Consider the following 22,244-nt stretch of genomic DNA (forward strand, 5'->3'; position numbering starts at 1 on the left):
TCTGGGGTGCCAAATTGTGGTGGGAGAAACCTCCCTAAGGTCCGTTGTCTAGCTGTAATTTGATTGACAGACAACGCGGGTAAAGAAAGACAGCTGTTTATTTGCTCGAGCAAAGACCATAAAGCCAGCAAAAGGCAAAATGGCCCCCCCTCAAGGGTGAGGCGATCTTTTATACTGCTTACAACAAAGCAAGACTATATGGTTAACAAAAAGCAATATTTGGGCGGTGCTTTACAATCTTTGTAACAGCATATTTCTATTAAGCTGAACTAGCACTTATTAAAAGCTAAAAGTTAAGTAACAGTAACATTATAATATGTTAGCAAAACCTTACACAGTAGTAGGTACTTTTCAAGGACACAACTAGTATACCCAAAACAATGGTTTCTCTGTCTTATCTTACTTCTTGCTGTAGCTGATTTTTTTAACACACAGACACAGATTCACTTTTTAACTCAGAAAATGCTTGGTACAGTTAAAATGATTACATGACACAAGCAAAGGCCTAGCTATCATTCTGCCTTGTGGTCAGCTGCATTGCTAGGCCACAGGTCATGCCTTGTATTCAGCTGTAAAGCTAATACTTCTTAATAATCCAAATTATTGTAAGCCTAACAGTATGCTATCAGAAAACTATTCTATTTCAGGGTAATAACAAACCTGCGCACTACACTCCAATAACAGTCTACCCTGCACCTCTTCCCTGTAAAGAGTTGTAACGCCATGACTATAAAAAACCCCCAAGCACAGCATCCCCATGCTGAGGTGGGTGCGGTCTCCAAAAACCACCCACCCATCTCAAAGAATACATGACCCATATAGAGCAAAAATGAAACATTTTATTCAAAATGCTGTATTCACAAAATGGGAGCTTAACTATATAAAATATACACAGTGTTTAAAAAAAATACCCCAAACACTCCTGCAAATCTGAATATATTTCACTCCATTCATAGGTGATTGCCACTCCGATGAGTTCTGCCTGTGAAAGTTTTCTGCAAGGAAGGGGAAAGAGGAAGGGGGGGGGCGGGGCTTGGAGCACAGTCAAAAAAAACAAACAAGCTTTTGCAGCTGTCCCCCACTTACCCCCTCCTTCCCTTCCTCCTCTCTTCCCCACCCCCCAACACACACGTACACACAAGGTTAGTGGGACATATTACCTAAATATCACCCGGGACACTGCATATCCTGGGTGTTGGGTCTGGCAGGCAGTGTCCTGCCCCTGGATTTTTTTTTTTTTTGTTGTGGTTCTGAAATGGAATGTAATGAAGTTCAGAAGGTTTGCGTTATTGGAGGAAGTCATGTAACCACTCACTCCAAAATTTCAAACTACTTGCAAAAAACTTGCGATTACGGTGATACTCCAGCTGTCATTGGGAGTTATGTCCACGGTGGTGGCAGCACACGACAGAGGCTGCGGGAGGCACAAGTAGAGGGTACGTGGAGGTGGTGGTGGGGGTGGAAGAATTAAAGGAAGAGGGAGGAGTGAAGAAGGAGAAAAAAGAACACAGTGGCACTTACTGGCTAATGGCTGGAACACAGCACCTCCTCAAGGCGAAGGGGATTAATTAGAAGTCTTTGGAGTCTCTGGCTGCTTGCATGAGCAAATCCACAGTTGGGGAGTGCTGCAAATTAACACATCTCTGAGTAGTGTTAGTTTAAATGGCCTTTAGAGCAGTGGGAAATCCCACGTTGTGCAAACAAATGCAGTTGCATTGGTGTAAAGGGGAAATATCATTTTGTCTGCACATGCCCATATTGGTCTAAGAAATGGAGACAAACAACACTTGGGCTAGAGGCAATATCTCTTATTAGACCAACTATATAGTAACAAAAATTTTTTTTCCTTTACAAGCTTTCAAGTCCAAACAGCCTTCATCAGGCTGAGGAGAATTCAAGGATTGTGAAAGTTCTCCCAGGTAGAAGAAAACTTCATTTTGCACAGGGGAGGTAGAGGGTAGAAGTTTTTTTTCATGGGTTCCTCAGAGTCATTTTGTGAGAGAGTTGCTCTGTGATGTGCAGATTAGGCAGGCTTCTTCCCTGGAGCTGTCAGATGTCAGGCAAGAAGGGGAAAATTCCTTCTTTCTTGGTTAGCAATGAAGTTTATATTTCCAAATGGCTGAATATGGCCATGTTTCAGGGATATATGTTGTAGCCATGTTGGTCTAAGAAATAGAGACAAACAAAACTCTTGAGCTAGAGGTGGTATTTTTTTGTTAGACTAAACTAAATAGTAGTGTCGTGGAAACACACGCAGCATACTTTTGGGTCAGGTCTGCAGAAGCTTTTATTCAAAAGAAACTACAGCTGTAGCAGGGACTCCAAAGTGACATGGATCTCCCAAGCACTTGGAAGGGGTTCCCCCCACAAGAGCAAAATCAGGAGGCTTATATACTTTTTAACAGTCGCTTACAACTCACGCGATCATATAGTGAAATTAGCTAGAACAGCAGCTATAAACATTACTTCATTACTTTTTTGCTGTTATCAGGATGAGAACTATGGAGGAGACAAGGGAGAAATAACACTCCCTGCCTGCACCTGGAAATCAGAGTTGTACATACTTTTTGCTGTCTTCAAGGCCGCGGTGAGCGAAGCAGTTGCAGAGGAGTTACAAAGAAGAAACACTTTCCCTTATCTGTTCTACTATACAGAGCCAGCAATTCTCCTCAAAGTGGTTATGTCATCTTATAACTCAAATGATCAAAGTTTAAGGCATGTATTTTTTTCTGATTCCACAGTCCCCCCTTTGAGACTATTTAGTCTCACTTTAGCCTTAAACTTCCATTCTCATGAGTCCCTCTATTTCATCATGCAGTCTTTCATGTTTTCTTTTAATTTGCTCACACTTTTGTAACACCATTATTCTAGACTCTGCCGTGTGTTTTCTTGCCTTGCTAAAGCGTCTCCTGCTGGCTTTCATGCAGCAGAGGATCAGTTGCGCTAAGACATAAAACACTGTCAGAACTATCAAGACAAACAATATTCCATACAGGATTTTCTTGCCAAGGGCCCCGAAATCTGGGAGCCAGGAGGTTAGCTAAGACCACATTTTTTCTAGACTCCAGTCGGTATTTTTTGAGGCCAGTTGATGTAGGACCCTTAACTGATTTCAAATTTTACGAATGTTGGTTTCTATTTGCATGTCCTGATTGACATAGACACAACAGGTGGAGTTTACTAAAGCACACACTCCTCCCTGGGATGCCAATAGGTAATCTAGGGCTATGCGGTGTTGTATAGTTACTTGTGAGATCTGGGAGATCTCTTCTTGCAGAGCCTGGATTGCATCTGCGGTGGCATTTCTTATAGCTTCTATTGTGGCTGAAATGTTAATTATGGCTAGTTCCAGTTCTCTTACTCCAAGCCATGGTATGAAGGTTCTCACAAATTGATGGAACCCTGTGTTTCTGGTAGCTAAGGGGTTAACTGCCCTTTTTCATAGATTCATAGATGTTAGGGTCAGAAGGGACCTCAATAGATCATCGAGTCCAACCCCCTGCATATGCAGGAAAGAGTGCTGGGTCTAGATGACTTCATCTACATGCTTATCTAACCTCCTCTTGAAGACCCCCAGGGTAGGGGAGAGCACCACCTCCCTTGGGAGCCCGTTCCAGACCTTGGCCACTCGAACTGTGAAGAAGTTCTTCCTAATGTCCAATCTAAATCTGCTCTCTGCTAGCTTGTGGCCATTATTTCTTGTAACCCCCGGGGGCGCCTTGGTGAATAAATACTCACCGATTCCCTTCTGTGCCCCCATGATGAACTTGTAGGCAGCCACAAGGTCGCCTCTCAACCTTCTCTTGCGGAAGCTGAAAAGGTCCAGTTTCTCTAGTCTCTCCTCGTAGGGCTTGGTCTGCAAGCCCTTAACCATATGAGTGGCCCTTCTCTGGACCCTCTCGAGGTTATCTGCATCCCTCTTGAATTGCGGCACCCAGAATTGCACGCAGTACTCCAACTGCGGTCTGACCAGCGCCCAATAGAGGGGAAGTATCACCTCCTTGGACCTATTCGTCATGCATCTGCTGATGCACGATAAAGTGCCATTGGCTTTTCTGATGGCTTCATCACACTGCCGACTCATGTTCATCTTAGAGTCCACTAGGACTCCAAGATCAATATTCATCAATCAATTTTCATGTGATGGTTGAAATTTTTTACTTGTTCTAGATATATTGCACTATGCATTTCGAAACCAGGGATAACACGCCCAAGAGTGCATGCCCCCACCCAATTCCAGGGCAAGATTTTATGAACCCTGTTTCTGCAGAGCCAGTAAAGGCCTGGGGCAGAAAGGGTACTTAAATCTGAACAGGTGTTCTGCTTTATCCGGCACTTTTGATTGACATGCATCGTATAGGGTGGACCACGTTCGGCTGCTATTCTGCTGGACCGAGATGTATTACAAGAAGTAAAATTGGAGTGAATGTAAAATTCCAATCTGTTTGCAATGAGAGCAACATGATGTTCATTAGAGAAGTTGTAGACCATGAATCCTGTACAATTGAGAGAGGGTACATTACCCAACAGGATTCCACTTGTGCTATTAGGACTATAGTCTAGAGTAGTTAGGCAATGAAGGTAGTGTCCTACAGGTTTGGCTTTATTATAAGCTCCAGTGTTGTTGGATCTGTAACAGAAAGGCGCCTCTACTCTTGGGGAGATTATCCAGTTAGCAGGGGTGGCCCTCTTTTCTTTAGGAGCGGACCAATGGGCAACTCACAAGTAGTGTCTAACGAAGCTGCCGTTTATTTTTCCCCATTGCTGGAGGGATATTGGTACTCTGATCATTGGGATTCCTTGGTGCAGGTGCGCTGGGCTGTGACAGCATATCCAGCAGTCACTTTTATTTCCAGCTTGAGCCACCGTAAGGGAGATCTGCAAGTACAAATTTTTCTCTCACCCCCCTTGGATGATACTAAGATAGCCAAGTGTGATGTATAAGGATATCAGTGCCATTTTAGAGACAGGAGGGACAAAGAATTTCAACAACAAACATAACCAACACCAGTAAGAAAAAGAACACTACTAGCCAAACCCAGGACGGCAGCCAAAGTCTTTCTTCGTCCTCTGGGCTCAGGTTACCTAAAGGACTGATAACGTCGGCTCTTGGTTTTGATCGAGGTGGTGATCTTCCGAATGGGAGCATTCACTTTCTTCGAGGCCGGAGATGATACCTTCGTTCTTCAACTGATGAATCCGGCTGGGCTGAGGTGTTGGGTTCAGGGGAGAGGTTACTAGCACTTGCAACCTGATGCTCCTCACTTGCCTGAGTGAGGTCCTGAGGGTCTTTGTCCTTGGCCTCAGGGAAAGGTCTCAACCTTGGTTGGAATTCAGCTGCTTCGGGGTCCAATGGAGGTGATACCTTTTTGCAGTGTGAGGCGTGAGTCCACGTTTGGTGACCTTGGCAACGAACAGCAGAATTAGTGGTCAGAAGTACCTGGAAAGGTTCCTTCCATCTGGGTTGAAGTGTGTTTTTCCGTTGATAGACCTTTACGTAGACCCAATCTCCTGGTTCGAGGTTGTGACAGCAAACATCCAGTGGTTGAGGTAAGGCTTCTTGGACCTGCGAATGAACAGACCTGGCATATGTGTGGGCCGGGAGCGATCCGGGCCCGTTTTGCGCATGCGGGCTGTGGCCAGCAGCCCAGGCACGCGGTGTCGGAGAAGACCAGAGGCGAGCTAGAATTAGTTACAGACGCGTAGTGGTTGATTTAAAGATTGTTTACTTACACCAAAGGTGGTCGTGGTGTAGGCTGGACAGTTTTCCAGGCAAAGCTCCGCTTAAATCCTCGTTAGAGGACTACGACAAATTCGTTCTCTCCCACGGAGTTGTTGAAGCTCCGTGGGTTCAGTTGTTCTCTCCCACGGAGTTGTTGAAGCTCCGTGGGTTCGGTTGTTTCTCGTGCAGGAAGGGATACGTCTAGGAATCTATCGGCGACGGGGAGAGGCCAGAGGCTGGTCAGGCCTCTATTGCCTTTTAAGAAATGCGTTGGGTCCGTGAAGATCCACAGCACTTAGAGATCTTCACGCAAGGCGAAGGTTTCTCTCTCACTCCGATTTCTCTCCCTCTCGAACTCCAATTTCTCTCCAACTTGGGTGGAAACCACCCAAGCTCTTTATATGGCTAGCAAGCTAATCGCTAGCTGCCACGTGTGCATATTTTAGAACTAGCCAATAATGTGGCTCGAATTCTCATATAAATGGTGGGAACTCCTTGCACTGAGCATTTCTTAGATGCAAAAAGAAATGCACCATGCAAAGAAAGCTACAAATTGGCGGGAAATTCTCCATTGCACCGGGGTTCTCTTCTGCAGCAGAAAACTCCACTGTGCAAAGAAGCTGCAATTTAGCGGGAAAATAATTTAGCAGTGCCGAAGCACACACAAACAAAAAATCACAACTTTGGGTTGTGACAGCATACTTCATTAATGCCTTGCAATAATTTAGTACAGTTTCATCAGTTAATTGTAGGTCTGTTTGGTGTGGGGCAACAGGTGGTGTAGCTGGCATCCTCATGGGTCGTGCCACGAATATTTTATAAGGGGTTAGGCCATGTTTTCTGTTAACAGTGTTCCTAAGCGAGGGGCACGACAAGTCTCTCACTGGGGTTGTAGAGAGGCAGCAGCAAGGCGCCAGACTTCCATGCGTAGACCCTGAGATGGTGCAGAGTCACTTGGAAGAACTGGATGCCTTTAAGTCGGCAGGCCCGGATGAGCTCCATCCGAGGGTGCTGAAGGCACTCGCCGACATCATTGCACAGCCACTGGCGGGAATATTTGAACGCTCGTGGCGCACGAGCCAAGTCCCGGAGGACTGGAAAAGGGCCAATGTGGTCCCCATTTTCAAGAAGGGGAGGAAGGAGGACCCAGGCAACTATAGGCCAGTCAGTCTCACCTCCATCCTTGGCAAAATTTTTGAAAAAATTATCAAGGCTCACATTTGCGAGAGCCCGGCAGGACAAATTATGCTGAGGGGAAACCAGCACGGGTTCGTAGCAGGCAGATCGTGCCTGACTAATCTAGTCTCTTTTTATGACCAGGTTACGAAATGCCTGGACACAGGAGGATGGGTGGATGTCGTATACTTAGACTTCAGGAAGGCCTTCGATACGGTATCCCACCCCATACTGGTGAACAAGTTAAGAGGTTGTGACTTGGATGACTACACAGTCCGGTGGGTGGTGAATTGGCTACAGGGTCGCACCCAGAGAGTCGTGGTGGATGGGTCGGTTTCGAACTGGAAGGGTGTGGGCAGTGGGGTCCCGCAGGGCTCGGTCCCTCTTCAATGTCTTTATCAGCGACTTGGATGAGGGATTGAAATGTACTCTGTCCAAATTTGCGGATGACACAAAGCTATGGGGAGAAGTGGACACGCCGGAGGGCAGGGAACAGCTGCAGGCAGACCTGGACAGGTTGGACAAGTGGGCAGAAAACAACAGAATGCAGTTCAACAAGGAGAAATGCAAAATGCTGCACCTAGGGAGGAAAAATTTACAGCACACCTAGTGCCTAGGAAATGACCTGCATGGAAGTGGAAAGGGATCTTGGAGACCTAGTGGACTCCAAGATGAACATGAGTCGGCAGTGTGACGAAGCCATCAGAAAAGCCAATGGCACTTTATCATGCATCAGCAGATGCATGATGAATAGATCCAAAGAAGTGATACTTCCCCTCTATTGAGCACTGGTCAGACCGCAGTTGGAGTACTGCGTGCAATTCTGGGCACTGCACTTGAAGAGGGATGCGGATGACCTGGAGAGGGTCCAGAGAAGGGCCACTCGTATGGTTAAGGGCTTGCAGACCAAGCCCTGCAAGGAGAGACTAGAGAACCTGGACCTTTTCAGCTTCCGCAAGAGAAGGTTGAGAGGCGACCTTGTGGCTGCCTATAAGTTCATCACGGGGGCACAGAAGGGAATTGGTGAGGTTTTATTCACCAAGGCGCCCCCGGGGGTTACAAGAAATAATGGCCACAAGCTAGCAGAGAGCAGATTTAGATTGGACATTAGGAAGAACTTCTTCACAGTTCGAGTGGCCAAGGTCTGGAACGGGCTCCCAAGGGAGGTGGTGCTCTCCCCTACCCTGGGGGTCTTCAAGAGGAGGTTGGATATGCATCTAGCTGGGGTCATCTAGACCCAGCACTCTTTCCTGCTTATGCAGGGGGTCGGACTCGATGATCTGTTGAGGTCCCTTCCGACCCTAACATCTATGAATCTATAATGTGCATAAGAGCAATGGGCAGGACGTCAGTCTATTTGAGGTGTGTTTCACACAAATTTTCGAAATGCGCGTTTTCAAATCAGAGTTTTTACGTTCTACAGCACCACTTGATTGTGGATGATAACTACAGTGTAGGTGTTGCTGTATGTTGAGTGCTTGGCAGATGTTTTTTACTATCTGTCCTGTGAAATGGGTGCCACGGTCACTATCTATTGTGAGGGGCATTCCAAATCTAGGGATGAATTCTTTGAGCAATTTCTTTGCTACAGTGATGGAATCGGCATGTATGCATGGGTAGGCTTCTACCCATCGAGAGAACACATCAATAATAACAAGAATGTACTCATAAGAACAGCACTTAGGTAGCTGCACGAAATGAATTTGCAGATTTACAAATGGTCCCCATGGAGGGGCATGGGCTGCAGGTGTCATTTTTACCCGTTGCCCAATGTTGTGAGCTAAACAGATGGGACAGGAACTACAGTACTGTTGTGACATGGAAGGAAAATTTGGGGCAAACCAATCTCTTTGTACTGTAGCAATCATCCCCCCTTTGCTCGTATGGGCCACAGAGTGGGTTAAATGAGCAAGATGTGGCAAAAGCTCTCTAGGCGCCACCAGGCGGTCGTCCAGGGAGCGCCAGAGAGAGTCGGGGTGCAGTGAACATCCTGCACACAGCCAGCCATTTATTTCTTTTTTGTGTGCCTGATTTTGAAGAAGGGCCAGACTTGAAAGGCTAGCCAAAGGAGACTGGTCTGCTGAAAAACAAACAAGAACAGAGTTAGGAGCCTGTGGGCCAGAAAGGGTCGCGTTTCTGGCAGAACGGTCTGCCAGATCATTTCCTCGTGTGACATCATTAAAGGGTTTCTCATGAGCTTTGCATTTAACAATAGCAGAAGGCAATTGAACAGCTTCTAAGAGCGCTTTTACATAACAGCCATGACTGATTTGGGTCCCTGATGAAGTGAGGAACCCTCTTTGTTTCCAGATTTGTCCAAAATCATGAACAACACTAAAAGCATACTTAGAGTCAGTATAAATGGTTGTGGTTTGATTTTTTGCAGGAACGCAAGCACGGATTAAAGCAATGAGTTCAGCAACTTAAGCAGAACAAGCTTGGGGTAAAGAATAAGCTTCCAAAACAGCATACTGAGTACATACTGCATATCCCACAACTAATTTGCCTGCATCATTTCTAAGACAGGAACCATCAACAAACGAAACAAGGTCAGAGTTCGGGATAGGAATGTCCTTGAGGTCAGTTCGAGGGGTTAACAATTGAGTTGTGACAGACAGGCAATCATGAGGCTCACGATCAGAGGCAATTGGCAGAAGTGACGCAGGATTCAGAATTGAACAGCGATTTAAGGTTACATTTGCAGCTGACAGTAGAAGTTTCTCATATTTAGTAAGATGGGAATTGGAAATGTGCTGAGTTTTGCCCTTGAGGAGAAGGGCCATCACAGCATGTGGAACTGCAACGGTTAAAGAATGTCCCAAAACTAGAGAATCTGCCTTTTCAACCAACAAGGCAGCAGCTGCAACTGAACGGAGGCAAGGAGGAAGTCCCACAGCCACGGGATCAAGGCCAGAGCTGTAATATGCAATTGGGCGATGCTTTTCACCATGCAGCTGAGTGAGTACTCCTAAAGCGATTCCTTCCCGTTCATGACAAAACAAGGTAAAGGGTTTCTTATAATTAGGGAGTCCAAGAGCGGAAGTAACAGTGAGGGCTTGCTTAAGGGCCACAAACACTTGTTCGGCTTCAGGAGTCCAAGGGAGGGGTTCCGGGGTAGTATCATGAGTAAATGCTTGCAGGGTTTTGCAAAAGCAGCATAACCTGGGATCCACTGTCTACAATAACCCATTGCACCTAAGAATCCCCTCATTTGTTTTCTAGTCATAGGTTTGGGAATGTTGAGGATAGCTTGAACTCTACTAGGGGAAAGGTGTCGTTCTCCTGCTGAGATATCATGCCCTAAATAATGTACCTTAAATTTACAGAGCTGCAATTTAGATTTTGAGGCCTTGTGGCCTTTCTGAGCTAAAGCTGTGAGGAGTGTCAAAGTATCTTTGACAACAAGTATCTCACAACAAGAAATTGTTTTTTATATATATAGGGAGTAAAAGGAAGGCCCAGGGAGGAATAGGACCCCTGCTAAATGGGCAGAAACAATTGGTGACAGACGGGGGGGACAAGGCTGAACTCCTCAATGAGTTCTTTGCCTCGGTGTTCCTAAGTGAGGGGCACGACAAGTCTCTCACTGGGGTTGTAGAGAGGCAGCAGCAAGGTGCCAGTCTTCCATGCGTAGACCCTGAAATGGTGCAGAGTCATTTGGAAGAACTGGATGCCTTTAAGTCGGCAGGCCCGGATGAGCTCCATCCAAGGGTGCTGAAGGCACTGGCCGACGTCATTGTACAGCCACTGGCGGGAATATTTGAAAGCTCATGGTGCATGGGCCACGTCCCGGAGGACTGGAAAAGGGCCAACGTGGTCCCCATTTTCAAAAAGGGGAGGAAGGAGGACCCAGGCAACTATAGACCTGTCAGTCTCACCTCCATCCTTGGCAAAGTCTTTGAAAAAATTATCAAGGCTCACATTTGTGAGAGCCCGGCAGGACAAATTATGCTGAGGGGAAATCAGCACGGGTTCGTGGCAGGCAGATCGTGCCTGACCAATCTAGCTTCTTTTTATGACCAGGTTACGAAACGCCTGGACACAGGAGGAGGGGTGGATATCGTATACTTAGACTTCAGGAAGGCCTTCGATACGGTATCCCACCCCATACTGGTGAACAAGTTAAGAGGCTGTGACTTGGATGACTACACAGTCCGGTGGGTGGCGAATTGGCTGGAGGGTCGCACCCAGAGAGTCATGGTGGATGGATCGGTTTCGACCTGGAAGGGTGTGGGCAGTGGGGTCCCGCAGGGCTCGGTCCTTGGACCGATACTCTTTAATGTCTTCATCACTGACTTGGACGAGGCAGTGAAATGTACTCTGTCCAAGTTTGCAGATGACACAAAGCTATGGGGAGAAGTGGACACGCCGGAGGGCAGGGAACAGCTGCAAGCAGATCTGGACAGGTTGGACAAGTGGGCAGGAAACAACAGAATGCAGTTCAACAAGGAGAAATGCAAAGTGCTGCACCTAGAGAGGAAAAATGTCCAGCACACCTACAGCCTAGGGAATGACCTGCTGGGTGGCACGGAAGTGGAAAGGGATCTTGGAGTCCTAGTGGACTCCAAGATGAATATGAGTCGGCAGTGTGACGAAGCCATCAAAAAAGCCAATGGCACTTTATCGTGCATCAGCAGATGCATGACGAATAGGTCCAAGGAGGTGATACTTCCCCTCTATCGGGCGCTGGTCAGACCGCAGTTGGAGTACTGCGTGCAATTCTGGGCGCCGCAATTCAAGAGGGATGCAGATAACCTGGAGAGGGTCCAGAGAAGGGCCACTCGTATGGTTAAGGGCTTGCAGACCAAGCCCTACGAGGAGAGACTAGAGAAACTGGACCTTTTCAGCCTCCGCAAGAGAAGGTTGAGGCGACCTTGTGGCTGCCTATAAGTTCATCATGGGGGCACAGAAGGGAATCGGTGAGTATTTATTCACCAAGGCGCCCCCGGGGGTTACAAGAAATAATGGCCACAAGCTAGCAGAGAGCAGATTTAGATTGGACATTAGGAAGAACTTCTTCACAGTTCGAGTGGCCAAGGTCTGGAACGGGCTCCCAAGGGAGGTGGTGCTCTCCCCTACCCTGGGGGTCTTCAAGAGGAGGTTAGATGAGCATCTAGCTGGGGTCATCTAGACCCAACACTCTTTCCTGCTTATGCAGGGGGTCGGACTCGATGATCTATTGAGGTCCCTTCCGACCCTAACATCTATGAATCTATGCATCTTGCTTACAGGCCTCCAAAGTGGGTGAGGCTAACAACAGAGCATCAACATACTGAAGAAGGGTGGACCCCCCTTTGAACATGATAGGATCCAAATCCTTCTTCAGGATCTGGGAAAACAGGGTGGGGGACTCTGTATATCCCTGAGGGAGTCTTGTCCAGGTATATTGGAATCCCTGATAAGTAAATGCAAACAGATACTGGCTACCTTCATGAACGGGGATAGAGAAAAAAGCAGAACAAAGGTCCACTACTGTGAAATATGTGGCATCTGAAGGGATACAGGAAAGAATAGTGGCAGGGTTAGGGACCACGGGGAAAGCAGGTAAAACAGCGGCATTTACAGCTCGAAGGTCTTGCACAAAGCGATAAGTATCTTTACCAGGTTTCTTGACAGGTAGGATAGGTGTGTTACAAGGGGAGCGTATTGAGACAATAATCCCTTGCTTAAGGAGTGAGGAAATGACAGGCTCGATCCCTTCCTCAGCTTCCTTTGGGATGGGGTACTGTGGGACATGAGGAAGTGGCTTGGCAGGGTTCAAGGTGATACGCACTGGTTCAGCACTCAGCATGTGGCCCACTTCATTCGCATGGGTGGACCACAGCTGTGGAGGTACTCGTGCCAACAGTTCCTCTTGCAAGTAGGAAGTGTCAGGATCAGAGTACTCCTGGGTTAGCAAAGCCACAAGCTCAGTTTCCCTATGTTCTGGTATCTCAAGGTAAACACTATCTGGGCTACAATAAATCACGTATCCCAGTTTACACAGCAAATTCTTTCCAAGAAGGTTGACAGGTGCACAGGGGCTAAGAAGAAAGGCATGATTTTCAGACGAAGGGCCAATAGAGATGGAGACAGGTTCAGAGACGGGATGTGGGATAGGTTGTCCGCCTATACCGACAGCATTTACAGTTTCAGGAGAATGAGGTAGGAAAGGAAATTCAGTAGCCTTTAGCATGGAGTGGGACGCTCCGGTATCAACAAGACAGGAGACAGGTTTACCAGAAATAAGGCATTCAACAAACGGACCAGATTGGTCAGTAGCAAGCAAAGGAGCGATGATGTCACTGTCCCTCAGGCTGTCCTATTCAACACTGGGAAAATTAACAGGAAGAGGAGGTGGGTGCTGGGTCTTTGGCCGGGGCAGTTGGGGCATTCTGATTTCCACTGTCCTTCTTGCTTGCAATAATGACATTGGTTCCCATAGCCTGGGTTTTGTGGGCCCGAGGATCTATTTCTTCCCCTGAATCTACCCAGGCCTCCCCTTCCTCTACCTGGACCCTGCAACTGAGAAATCTGTAAGGCCATTAACTTAAACTCGGCATTGTCTTTGGACCGTTCCAATTTGTTATGAAAATGGTTAGCTGCAGCAAGGACTTCAGTCAAATCTTTAGTTTCCCAGCCAATAATTACTGTTTGAATTTTCTCAGCAATTTTAGGGTTAAGTCCCTGGACGAATTCTGCCACTATTGCTTGTTTAGCATTTCCGACTGGGTCATCCATTCCTTAATATCGTTCAAATGCCTGTTTGAGGCGTTCCAAATAGTCACTGGGGTGTTCATTTTTGTTTTGTTTATAGGTATTTATTTTGGTCTAGTCTGCCTTTTTTTGGGCAAATTGTGAGAACTGCCCGAACCAAAGCATTTCTCTTGTCAGTAAAGTCTTGGCCAGTCCCTGGGTTTTGATCTGGCCAAGTACAGGCAGCATACAGACGCAGCATAGTTTCCTTGGGCAAAATGGATCACATGAGCTGATTAATGTCAGCCCATGTTGGATTATAACAATTTATAACAGTCTGCAATTCTTCCTGAAATGTTTCTGGGTCTTCCCTGATTTTTGGGAATTTTTGAGTTAAATTGTAGAGATCACCTGGAGTCCAGGGTGCATGCACGGTTACTATATTTTGTCCGTCGGTGCCAATGCCTGGCATTTGTCTTAGGGGGTAAACTTGTGCAGCTTGGGATCTAAGATTGATGGGAGATCTTTCCGTGCCTATTCCCATTCTTCTAAGTACACCTGTGGTGGGTTGTGACCCAGGAGTAAATTGCCACACTGGTGATGATTGAGTGGCAGATATGGTGGATGAGTCTGGACTATTAAGCTCCATGGATGAATTTACCAAAGGAGCTTCAGCTAATGGGTTACTAGCCTGGGCTGCAGCCTGATGTTGAACCGGTTGTTGCTGATGTGGGAGTCCCAGGAGAGCAGGGTTTGAACAAAGGTCAAGGATATCCTCTGCTGGCTCCGGGGGTGGGGGCGCCCCGGGCAATGCTGGATACATCGGAGCGGTGGCCATTGTGTAATTTGAGGGAGCAGCCAATTTCTCCCGAACAGCTTTTAACTGCTGTTTTAATTTTTCTTGAGAGTCTCTTTTAGACTTCTAGTTTGAGATTCTGTCCGCCTTTTGGACATCTCATCATACCAATAAAAGAACGCGTCCCACTGGTTTTGTGGTGTTTTGGATCCACGGGACTCTAAAGCCCCTCTTAAGTGCACTATTTTATCCTGATCAAATGTTCCTTCCTGTGGAAAATGCTTCACGGGATCACCCTTGGTATACCAGTTCCACTTATCTAGGTACTTGCAAGCCTCGGGAGAATAGGGTGTGTAGATAAAGTACGCCGGAGTCCCCTTAGGGGGGACAGGAACTTGTTTTGACTGACATGTTCCCATTTTCAGTCACACAGGGAGACGTAGGATAGGCTTATTTAGGATGTCCTGGCCGCTCAGTGCCTTGCCCTGCAGTTTTTCACCACCCAGACAAAAGGCTTCTGACCTGACACCGGCTCATAAAATGGAAATGGGGAGGGAAACACAAAAGGGATCCTTTCACTTCTGTTTTGGCAGAAGCTACTGGGACAAGGGGTTTGGAAAAGACAAAATCACTCTGAAGCTCTGTCTACTGGATCACGAGGTTCCAGTTGGGCCCCCTTGCTTTCAGAACTGCCCTGTCAGGCAGAATTGGGGCAGCTGAACCCAACCATAGTCTCAGACCTAGTCAGTGGCTCATATTTCCAAATATACACACACACACACACACACACACACACACCCCCGCCTTAGTTAATTAACTACAAGCCCGATGTGCTGTTGGATGAAGATGCTTCAAACAGTTTCTCCCTGAATAAATGTACGTTACCAAACACAAAATTGGATCCTTTACCAGACAGAAAATTTTAGCCGGCAGTAAGGTTCAGACTGACCTGTTTTAACAAGGTTCAGATCCAGTTACCACGGCCAAGTTGGGAGCCTACGGGCAGTCCTCCTCCGAAACCCCAATAGAGATTTTGAATTAGGTCTCTTACCTCTCAAGTTTGGTGCCTCGGGATTCAGGGGGGCAGTCCGCGGTCCTCCTTCCTCAACACGTGTTCTGGATCTGAGTCACGGCACCAGGAATTGTCGTGGAAACACACGCAGCATACTTTTGGGTCAGGTCAGCAGAAGCTTTTATTCAAAAGAAACTACAGCTGTAGCAGGGACTCCAAAGTGACATGGATCTCCCAAGCACTTGGAAGGGGTTCCCCCCACAAGAGCAAAATCAGGAGGCTTATATACTTTTTAACAGTCGCTTACAACTCACGTGATCATATAGTGAAATTAGCTAGAACAGCAGCTATAAACATTACTTCATTACTTTTTTGCTGTTATCAGGATGAGAACTATGGAGGAGACAAGGGAGAAATAACACTCCCTGCCTGCACCTGGAAATCAGAGTTGTACATACTTTTTGCTATCTTCAAGGCCGCGGTGAGCGAAGCAGTTGCAGAGGAGTTACACAGAACAAACACTTTCCCTTATCTGTTCTACTGTACAGAGCCAGCAATTCTCCTCAAAGCGGTTATGTCATCTTATAACTCAAATGATCAAAGTTTAAGGCATTTATTTTTTTCTGATTCCACAGTAGCAAAAAATATCTTGGCAAGCGTTTGGGTCCAAACACCCTTCCTGCCTGTGACAGGGCAATAAGTCTACCCTGTCATGACGTGCTGAGAGAACCAGGGGAAAACAAACGTACTATGGTGGTGAGACCAGACGTGGGAAAAGCTGAGCTGAAAGCCCCAGACACTAATTAAGACTATCAGCTGGGAGAGCTGGCAAAGCAGCAAATAGGATGCTGTGTCCAGCACAGGGAATTAAGAGAGCTGACTGAACAGTCAGCATCTGCTGGTGAAGGGGAGGGCATGGAGGGAGACCTGCGGGAACATGGAGTGATGGCAGTGGGGCAGGACTGACCAAGGAGACTCAGGAGAGTATTCCGAAGATGTACTTGCCTGTGGAGCCAGGAGGACAAGTTAGTTGCATCATCCAAACTGGTGACTTAATCCGGTGGGTGCAGGATTCTGTTCCAGAAACCTGAAGAAAGGAAAAGGAAAGGTCAAGCATCAGTGTGAGTTTGAGGTGTTGGCCCAATATAGTTCTGCTCTGAAGGACAAAGACAAGCTGTGTAATGGTCCACTTGGGACCCGTGTGGGGAAAAATGGGGCAAGTGACCCAGGACAAGAAACCAGCTGCCTAGAGATTAATCAAGGCAAGCCAGACACCGTGACTCCCACAGAGGGGGCCTCACCAGGGATCCTGGTTTTGTCTGATTAAAACCCCCAAATCCATGATAAAAATTAAAAGCCCCCCACAGCCCCTCCCAGCGCTGCTGGTGCCCCACACTCCCCCCCACAGTCTCAACAGCCCTCCTGATGCCCTTCGCAACAGCCCCCCAGACATGCAGACACAGACACTGACACCCACCCCAGCAGGTAAGTGTGTGGGGGGGAAAGGGAAGGTGCTTGGGGTGGTAAATCAAGAAGGGGGGAGTGAGCTCTGTGCTCACGCCCAGGAACAGGGCCAGGGGGTGCGGGCAGGGGTGCCACCCTGAGGGCCACACACATGCTGGCTGGCCGGCCTGACAGGAGGTTTGCACACGGAGGCCACCACCACAACTCTGCCACTGCACCCTGCGCTACCATCCCACAGCCACCTGCACGGCTTTGTGGGCAAGTGGCACAGGGCGCGGCAGCAGCAGTGTGGTGGCAACCATCGTGAGTGGGTCACATATGTGCCACCCGGCTGGGGGGTGAAACGGGGGCCTTGCATACAGTGGCATGCCCCGCAACCAGCTGCATAGCTCCGCGGCGGTGTGGGGTGATGCCGGCTGCATGCGGGGGGGGGGGGCTTTGCGGGCAAGTGCTGCCATCATGGAGCCATGCCCTTCACCCCTGGATCCTAGAGGTAAGCAGGGCTTGGTGGCTGTGGGGCAAGGCTGGGGAAGATGGTTGGGGGATGAGGGAGCAGGGAGCCCCAGGCAGCACATCGCAGCTGGAAGTAGGGCCACGGGGTGAGGGCAGGACTGCCGCTCTGCGGAGGGGGTTTTGCAGGCAAGCTATGCGGGTCACAATGCAGTGGTGCGCACCATGTGCAGGCTGCATACATGCCGCCCGCCTGCCTGCCCAGGGGAGGGGGAGAGGGAGGCTGGCATGCGGCCGGAGTACAGCTCCGTGGCCGACTCTGCAGCTACGGTGAGGGATGGGGGCACGGGGGTCAGGGGGCAGGGGCTTGCATGTGGCAGCTGCTGCTTCTTACATAGAGGCCCTTGACGGTGGTGACGGCCACTGCCTACACAATCTCCTGATGGCGCTGCGGAGCCGTGCTTGAAGCTGTGCGACCAGCAGCAGTGGTGCAGCGCAGCGCAGGGTGGCGGTGGGGATGGCTGCATGCCGCCTGGCCACCACTACGCTGCCACCCAGCAGCTGCCTGCACAGCTCTGGGCACAGCTCCGTGGCAGCAGTGGGAGGTTTTGTAGGCAGTAGCTGCCACATGTGAGACCAAGCCCCCCATGCCCCCATTCCTCGCCACAGCTGCAGAGCCAGCCATGGAGCTGTGCCAGCCACATGCCAATCTCCCTCTCCCCCTCCCCTGGGCAGGTGACTGGGTGGCATGTGTGCAGCCTGGACACCACCACATTGCATCCTGCATCTCTTGCCTGCAAAGTCCCCCGCAGAGGGGCACCCCTGCCCTCACCCCATGGCCCTGTTCCCAGCTGCAATGTGCCGCCTGGGGCCGGCAGCACCCCCTGCTCCCACAGCCCCACTCGCCTCACGGCTCCAGGGGCGAAGGGTGAGCCTTGGCTGCCTCAGAGGCTCAGGCCCTGCCCTTCCCCTCTCCCTCCCTCTCCTACCAGGGCTGGGGGTTTCCCACCCTTTTTGCAATTGGCTCTTGCAGGCTGGAGCTGTGCCAGCCTGCAAGAGCTCTTTGCAAAAGTGGAGAATCCGATCCACGGATTTCTCTGCTAAAAAGAGAAATCTGTGTTTTTCTGATTTAAAAACAGGGAATCCGTGGTTTTCTCTGTTTTTCTGTGGGAAACGGAAAACCTGGATCCCTGCTAATGAGAGTAAAATTGAAGCATCTTATGTGGTAAGGACAGGGTATGGGGATGGTGGAGCCCTGTGAAGAGGAGCCAGCCTTCTAAATTGCAGAACCTAACAACTTTGTCTCACAGGACTGTGTCCATCTTTTCCATGTAAGTTGTGGCAGGAATGTTTAAAGGAGACTGTCTGGTCCAATGAGAGAGACTGCAATTTTAATTTGGTGGCACGGCTAGTCTTCCACACAGCTTGATACCCCATGAGGTTTGTTTGGCAATGTTTTGTAAATTCCCTTTGAGGATTAGAACTGAAAGATTGGAGAGAGTGGTTGTCTTGCGAGAAGTGGACACTCACAGCTAATTAGGTATTTTTGTCTTTAATAGATTTTCCATGTGTGGTCATTCTGCTACACAGTTGTTGTTTGTCTAGCAAAGACAAAAATACCCAATTACCTGTGGGTGCCCACTTCTCACAAGACAACCACTCTCTCTCCAATCTCTGTTCTAATCCTCAAAGGGAATTTTACAAAACAGCTTCTGTAGACTAACCTAAGAACTTCATTGATGATAAATCTACTGGATTCATAAAATTATGGACTAAATATAGACATTGGATTTACGGCACATTATAACCTGCCCACCATCCTATATCTACAGATAACCTCTCTACATTTTACTAGCTACTTTCTATCACCAAGTCAACTTTCTCCCTCCCCACCTACCTGTCTCACACGTATCATGGCCCATGGCTTCTGATCCTTACTGCCATGTATTTGCATTTTCACAGACCTGCATTTTGCATATTGGCTTTATTCCATTCATGAGAACAAGAAACACCAGCAGACTCTCCCTATGCCTGAAGAAGGGTGTTTGTGCGTGAAAGCTTGCAAGGAACCATTTTTCCAACTATTTAGTTGGTCTAACAAAAGATAGCATATTTATCCAAAGACTCTGGTCTGCCTATGTCCTTAGACCAACATGGTTACAACCAACACCACCAAGGACTGTGAAGGAACACAACACTACTTTAGTAAGTTTTCAGCCATCATCTTTCTTGCATCCCCTTTCTATAAATTATGATTATTACCAATGGAAATATTTTTTAATCAGTCTGTGAGCATGAGGTGAACTTACTGTTTATCAATGTTTATTGATAAAAATTTAATCCTGCCAAACCTATGTATAATCTAGGACAGTGGTTTTCAGCCTGTGGTCTGTGAACCCATGGGGGTCCACAGATTGTTTAAGGGATCTGTGAAAGGCGATTAATCAAAAGTTTGTGAGTACCTACACTGACAGTTCAAAGAGGTCTGCACCTCCATTCAATTTCCTAGGGGTCTGCAAATGAAAAGAGGTTGCAAATCACTGATTGAGGAAGCTCCAACATAAACATGGTGTCTTAGTTGGGCCCCTAGTATTAGTCTTCTGGCAGAATATAGTGTAAAATTAGTGTCTATAGTGTTTTAGAGAGAAATAACTGACTGCCTGCTAGCAGTTGATCTGCAAGATTCTGCCAACAGCTATATGATGCGATTTGCAAGGTATTCCTAGTTACCGTGTTTTTTACAACACAGCATTGATAACTTGCAATAGTCAAGTAAATTGTGTAGGTTCAACCATATATCCATAATACCATTTTCTGCAGTGGTTCCATCCCATCTCTGAACAGAAGTTAGCTCAGCAGAAGGAAAACTGTGGTATCTGTTTCATTAGAGTCTTTCAAGAAATGGCTGGATTAGGTACCTCTGTAGGATGGTTTAGAAACAGCAAATCCTGCCCTTTTGCAGGGAGCTGGACTACCTGACCCTTGACTGTTTCCTTACTAACCTTAATTTAGAAAGGACTTGGGGCTATGTTGAAGTGCCAGCATCTCATCCAAGCTTCTGTTATCAGCGTAAGTCTGAATTTAATTTCTTTTCTAACCATGTATTTTGTTCCCTTCAATGTATGGGCACTGTTTTTATATAATAATTGATATTTTTAGATCTTTTAAGCTGTTCCATTCCCTGTGGTTCTGTTCTGATGATTTTGGGTTCTGTTCTGATGACTTCCTTGTCCTGAAGTGTATTAAGCTAAGACTCCAGGATTTGTCCTCAAAGTAACTGTTTTATTGATTCAAATTCACTTACAGTTTATCTCATGATATCATAGGAAGACCAAGGATCAGGGCCGCATTGTGTGGGGCTCTATACCTACATTTATAGTAGGACATAGTATTCCAAAGTAATGTGGAGGATTTTGTCTTGAGACTAGCACGCTTGTAACCTCATGTTTAAACCTATGAGTACACGTGCTGAGCAGAGCAGATTGAATTTTTTAATCATTCCTGTTGCCTGTCCTTTCACCGCCGAGTAAAGGAAACACCGGATTTATTTTGCTTTATCACTTGTCATAGCAAACAGCAGTGAGTACATTTGTGGATTGTTCTTTCAAAGGTGTTCAACATTAAACAGTCAAGTTATTGGTTCATAAACTTGCTAATTGTTTTGAAACTTTGCCAAACACTATTAAAGGATATCCTTTAGTGAAATAAAGCCTGTTGTCTGGATCACCCTTCTTGTATCACTGCTCCGTGGCTCTTTGTTCAGTTTCAGGTTTAATCTCCTAACTGTGGTCTGAATATCGCTTCTTTTATTTTTTCCTTGTGAAAAACTTCAGATATGAGAAGAATGTTAGAGTGGACCTGCTGTCTGCAATAAAAGGGTGTTATGAAGAGGCCTACTTGGGCAGTTCTAACAGCCTGCAGTTCTAAAACATGACTACTAGAGGGCAGCATTCTTTGTGGAAAGGTAGGTAGTCATGCCTTGCATGTGTATTAGAACTGATTAGGAAAATAAGAATTGTTTTTGAAAAGCATAGATGAAAGATTTTACCATGTCTAACCCCAGTGATCACAGCCCATGCCTACATTATTCAGTGAATCTAATGGGCATGAAGTATTTATGAGGATATTACTTAGCAAACATGCCAACTGGTATGTTTTGATATAGCATCTCTTACTGGAATATTCCTGATAGCAGGGCACAGAAACAGGTTGACTGTTCTTTTGAGAACTTTTGCAAAAACATGTTCACACAATGTGTTCATTATATATTTTCCTTTTTCCACTGTTGTATTTATAGATAGATCTTGTGAGCATTTTGAGATCTACAGCACATCTGTGCTTGTATTGCTTCACTCCTGCTGTTCTCGCTTCTTTTTATCTCCGGCCACTATTTACTGATATACCCATACTTCCTAAACTGTGTAAGACATGCTTTACTATCAAGTGGTTATTCTGTAACTGGCTCTTAAGGCCCCCGGTACTTAATCAGATACCTAGCTTTTCCCACAGCAAAGATAATAAACAGATCTGCTTATGTTCACCAAAAGCATATGGGAACGTCTCCTAGCTAAAAGGGAGGTGTACACCCAATGGAAGGGAGGGGCCATCACCAGGGAGGACTATACCTCTGTTGCTCAGGGCTGCAGGTGGGGGGGTCAGGAAGGCCAAGGCGGAGATGGAACTGGGACTAGCTACCCAGATCAAGGACAACAAGAAGTCCTTTTTTAAATACATTGGGGGCAAAAAGAAGGTGCCGGGTAATGTGGGGCCTCTGCAAGACATGCTAGGAAATCTGGTCATCACACCAGATGACAAAGCTAACCTTTTAAACAATTTCTTTGCCTCCATTTTCCTGAGCAGCGACTGGATCAGCCCACGTGCCAGGACCCCCTCAGGCCCCAGGGGAGGCACACCCAGGTCTAGGGTCAGTGAGGATCTAGTCAGGGAAC

The 22,244-nt window shown here is 47.2% G+C and overlaps 1 long non-coding RNA gene across 2 annotated transcripts in view; it reads left to right on the plus strand.

Annotated features, from left to right (window-relative positions):
- LOC109283891 (uncharacterized) overlaps positions 1-22,244 on the plus strand; it is an 81,984-nt gene that overhangs the window by 55,093 nt on the left and 4,647 nt on the right. Inside the window, exons 1-3 of one of the 2 annotated variants that reach the window (XR_002091209.2) lie at positions 18,995-19,500; positions 20,308-20,364; positions 21,129-21,259. This is a non-coding gene — a long non-coding RNA (uncharacterized LOC109283891). Of the gene's footprint in view, positions 1-18,994; positions 19,501-20,307; positions 20,365-21,128; positions 21,260-22,244 lie in introns of those variants that run through there. The other variant, XR_009460760.1, reaches the window with a different exon arrangement.

The sequence above is a fragment of the Alligator mississippiensis genome, chromosome 3 (assembly GCF_030867095.1).
Source record: "Alligator mississippiensis isolate rAllMis1 chromosome 3, rAllMis1, whole genome shotgun sequence".
Classification (NCBI taxonomy): domain Eukaryota; kingdom Metazoa; phylum Chordata; order Crocodylia; family Alligatoridae; genus Alligator; species Alligator mississippiensis.